Raw genomic sequence first — 4,875 nt, 5'->3', positions numbered from 1 at the left:
ACACACACACATATACTGTGCTATAAATAAAATGCACAGCTAGCAACCTGATGGATTCCCCTGCTTGCTGTTGCTTATTGGGAAAGAACCATCCCCATCACAGGACTTCTTTTTTCCTCCTCCAAACTGTCTTTTGGTAAGGGGAGTGGTGGGTGGAATTTCCCCCTGGAAACCATCAGTGTCCACAGTTCACGTGTCTCCTTCTGGGGATGTATGAAAATCTACAAGCCTTTAAAAGAAAGAGTCTGTCTCAGCTTTGTGAAAGTGAAATGCTTCCTGTGTGCACAGCCCCTTTCCACCATCTCCTGCCGTTAACAGCAAAGATTTTCTGCCCTCTACTCAATGCCTGGCAGAATCATACAATTCAGTGCTTCCCATTACATAGAAGTCAAGTGATTGAGCACATTGTGTGGAGGAGGGACGTAGAGTCTGCTTTAGCACCCAACTTGATATATCAGGATAAGAAGTAGTGATTATCTGCGTTCCCCCTCCTGCCTTCCTCCATGCCACAGCCCGCAGGGGCATGCTGCTGGAGCCACAGCCCTGCATCTCCACCGTGGTGCCCAACGGCAGCCCAGAGCATCAACAAGGCTCTGAAACTTGCCCCAGTCCAAAATCAGTCACACAGGGCACATTTCAAAGCCTTGCTGCCACGGCCCTGCTGCCAGCAGCAGCAGACCAAGTGCCTCACGTCTCCAAGAGCTTTTGGATTGCAATGCAGATTGCAGGCTCACCTCTGCTGCCCACTCCTCAGCTACGTCTTGGCCACTTCTCCCTTACCATCCGAGCTGAGCCTCTTTTTGTCCCACAGTCTTAATGCCTTCCCCTTCTTTCTACCATCTCAAGCATCACTGAACCCATTGCTTCTGTCTTCCTTGGCAGCAAGAAGACGCAGCATAGCAAAGCTGCCCGCTGCTTGGGGTGCTCGTGAGGATTAGGGAATATCCTTACAGCCTCTACAGGTTGACATTATGTCTGGAAAATACAGCACAGATACTCAGGAGCGGGAGGTGGGGAGGGTTGTTTGAGTTTTATGACACTGAGTGGTTCAGATCTCCATCAGCTGAGAAGCTTTGAAGGCACGAGGACAAGCCTCTGAAGCTACCAGGTTACAGATACCTGCACTACCTGCTTCTGGTCTCACTAACAGCTGAACTGCTTCAGACTTTTATGCCAGCAGATGCAAGCAAGTTTCAGACCTAGGCTTAAAAATATTAATTCAATATACCAGCAAAAATCCGTTCCCAAAGCAAGGCCAGCTATGGTGTCTCCTGGGTGGTAAAAGCAAGTGTTATACCAGAGAATGCCAACAGAAGCAGCTTCAGGCAAGAGACTGAGAGAAGACCTGTACCTGTACTATTGTTATACCCATTTTCAGGCAAAGCCAGGAAGATAAAGAGGCCAAATGACTGCAAAGCAGCGTGCAAAAATCTTATGGCAAAATTCAAGACCCCAGGAACAGCTTTTTCAGTTTAGCTTCCAGTATCTTAGTTTTAGTTTTCCTTCTGGACTCCCCTTTTTAGCACGCTTCATCCTTGCTCTGTTCCTCTAGTTCTCATTTTGAACTCAATCACGTACTCAGGACCCAGGCCTTACTGCATAGCCCTTAAAGAAACCCCTCTAAGATTTCCATAGCACAAGTTACCCAACTAAACCCCGTAATTCTTCACAAGTTACATAACTAAACCCCATTCTTAGCATGGTAATAAATTCCTTCAAAACCAGGTTTCTTTTGTTCATGTATAAACTGTTCCATAGCACTTGCCATTAACCATGGTTCCACACCAGTGTTTGTCCAAATGATGCAGCTACACTAATTCAGCCCCATTTTGGAGTCGTGTTTGCTTGCCTTTTGCAGAGACTGGAGAATTTTAGCAGTACTGCCAGCACTGTGTTTATCCTCCCCAGACCAGACGAGTCTCTTACCCCACAGAAAACATGTTGTAGTCCTAGGAAAGACTGACATAGGGTGCTGCAAATTCTGCTTCACTGAGATCTCTCCAATGTGAGGACAGTTTTACCATCCCACTGAATAAGAGCTCATAGGGGTAGAAGTGAATTGTTTCGCCTTGGGAATCTCCTAACGGTCAGAAAACTCATTATGCCCTCTAGACACGGCATGGGGTGTACATAGGGTTGCTATGTGCCAGGGGATTGGATTTCCCTGGCATCCCTTTCATCCCAAAAGGCCATTGATAGCGTTGCTTTCCTTGTTCTGTTGGCACAAGGAGGTAAGGTGACAATTCCTTTATTCTCAGCCAGTGACTATATCAGAGCAGCACTTTTCCAGCTCAGATGTGCAGGCCATTTCCCAGCAACAACAGGCAGTGCCTCCACAACAGCAGGAAGAGAGAAGGGAGGACACTTCAGGACACTGCCCAAGAGGACCACAGGGAGCCGGGCAGATTGTCCTTCATTAACATGAACACAAATCACTCCACTGTTCCTCTGATTTAAATGTGACCCCTGAGGCTCCCTTTTAGCTCCTTTGGCCTTTCCTTCAGTTTTCTCCCATCTTTCCATTTCCTGCCTTCCCACAGGATAACTCCTTGCAAGTGAGCTGTTAGCACCAGCAGCCGCACATACACCCCTGCAGCCACACTTCTGATGAGCTGCCAAGGCACAAGCCACTCTCGCAATGCAAAGTGGCTGAATTCCCTGGAAAAGGTAGGCATGATGAATACCTGGGGCAGGTTCTGGGTCCAGAATTTGATCTGAAAGGGTGCCTTCATTCCTCTAAACCTTTCACATTGCTTTGTGTTAAAAAGAGGTGTTCAGGCCCTGTGTCTAGGAAAGGAAAAGATTCCTAGGTGGTTTGTTGCCAGCAGGCGGACTGAATGGCTCAGGAGCTCAGTATGGTCACCAGCAAAGATGCAGATAAGGAGGAAGGTACCGAAGGGATTTGTGTTTGGCAGGTTCTGAGGATCATCCAGCGCTTGTTTGGGGAAGGATCCATGTATTCTGGGAACAGGTTTGACACACAGAGCAAGCCTATCAGGAAGGAGATGGATCTGCCTCCTTGGTCGCCATCACAAGAAAGGGGACCCCGAAGGCTTGTGTCTGAGCTTTCCAAAACTCAGCAGTGCATATGCAGTCCTTACCCACAGGGACAGAAGTTACCCTAAATCTGGCATCCAGCGAGCAGGACTGGGAGGGAGCCCCAGTCAAACAATAGCTGCAGTGGCACAATCAGTCCTCCAACTGCTGCTGCACGGTGCCGGGGATGCGCGGCGGGATGCATGCACAGGAACACCCTCTCCAAACAGCAGAAGATGAAATCGATTTTCAGATGCAGAGAGAGCGAAAGGAACAAAGCGGATGTCAGGCGGTTGCAGTACAGCTCTCCCCTTGCGGGCAACCCTTTGGAGCTATCATTCCTTCAACGAGAGGAAGGGGAGGGAAACCAACCACCCAGCAGTGTGCTAATCTTCACAGACAGAGCAGCTTTAATTCTGTCTAATCCTCCGGAGGGAGGAAACAGCCCTTCCTTTTGCCAAGCAGATCAGAATGGTTGAAGGTAGCAATCTGCACCTGCATTAGCTTTATTAAAGAAGGGGTATTTCCCCAAGTCCTGGGAAAGCTTGGTCAAGAGCCAGCTGGAGACACATTACTGTATAAGCATCTACTCACAGTGATGATGACAGCAGGCAGCTGGGGACTCCTGGAAGAATATATAGGCATCAAGCGTACGCACAAAGCAGAGACTTCATATCACAGCCACACACATCAATTTTACAGCTATCAAATAATAGCACAGCAGCAGCAATGTGAGCAGCTAATCACCACCTTCTGTTCTTTTTAAATTGGGCTCCTGTATTATTTTGCTGCAGCTATATAGTTCGCTTGCGTTCTGAAGGGAGAAGTGGTGCCCTGGGTTGTTGCTGCAAGAAGGCCAAACCTTCTTGAGCCACTTCCTCAGCAGAGAATGATTTTTACCATGTAAATTTGATGCAAAAGTGAAAGAAAGGAGGTCTGAGTAATAGGAGCCTGCATTCAATGAAACAGACGCTTTCACCTTCTACTCATAGAAAATACCAATACATTCATCATCCCTTCCCGGAGGACAATCCCAAAGCAGATTTTGCACTGAATCACTGTGACATCTGCTAGGGAAATGAACACAAATCTCTGTGTGCATGCAGCAAATACACTAGCAAGGTTGCAGTGGGAGGAGGGGAAACTGCCACTTTTCAGACAAACTAGAAAATGACAGCTTGTCACATCCACAAGTAAATACTAGCAGAAGTGAGAGGAGACGAGGCTTCTTCGTCTTTTCCCCCCACCACAGCATTACAAAGATATAAATTAAGTACAAAACTGTGGCTTCTTCTCTGCTGCTGACTGTAACAGCATCTAGACACGTCTCATCCCCTGGGAATGCTGACAATAATGCAGCGTACCTACCACTCACATACACTAACAAAGCTCCACTGAGTTCAAGGGAGCTCTGCCCCTTCCTGAGCTGAAAAGCCAGTCCAACATTCCAGAACAGAGGCCAGAAGAGCCCCAAAGGGTGAAGGTGCAGAGTAACCTCCTTTGGGTCACAGAGAAGGATTGCCCATAGCCTTGTTGGCAGCAGAGACAAGAAGCAAGAGGTTTAGTCATGACTTGTCTACATGCAAAACTCATGACACAATGTGGTGCAACCCTCTTTGTACAGGCAAAGACACCCAGAAAAAGGACAAAGTTAACTCAAAGTCCCCCGTGTTTCTCCAGGGACTTGAGCACGTATATGCTATTAGACAATAGCTGCAGAGCCACCCACATGCAATAGCTTGCTTGCCTGTCTGAGCCCATAGGCACAAAGGTGAAGACCTTTCCCATCTTCTTTCAGTCTAACAAGCAAGGCTTCACCAGTTGCATCACATGGCAGGG

The sequence above is a fragment of the Pezoporus flaviventris genome, unplaced genomic scaffold, assembly GCF_033815535.1.
Source record: "Pezoporus flaviventris isolate CSIRO_AGI_PZ_B2104156 unplaced genomic scaffold, CSIRO_AGI_Pfla_v1 ptg000037l, whole genome shotgun sequence".
Lineage (NCBI taxonomy): Eukaryota > Metazoa > Chordata > Aves > Psittaciformes > Psittacidae > Pezoporus > Pezoporus flaviventris.
The sequence above is the reverse complement of the archived record's forward strand: the minus strand, read 5'-3'. Positions refer to the sequence as shown.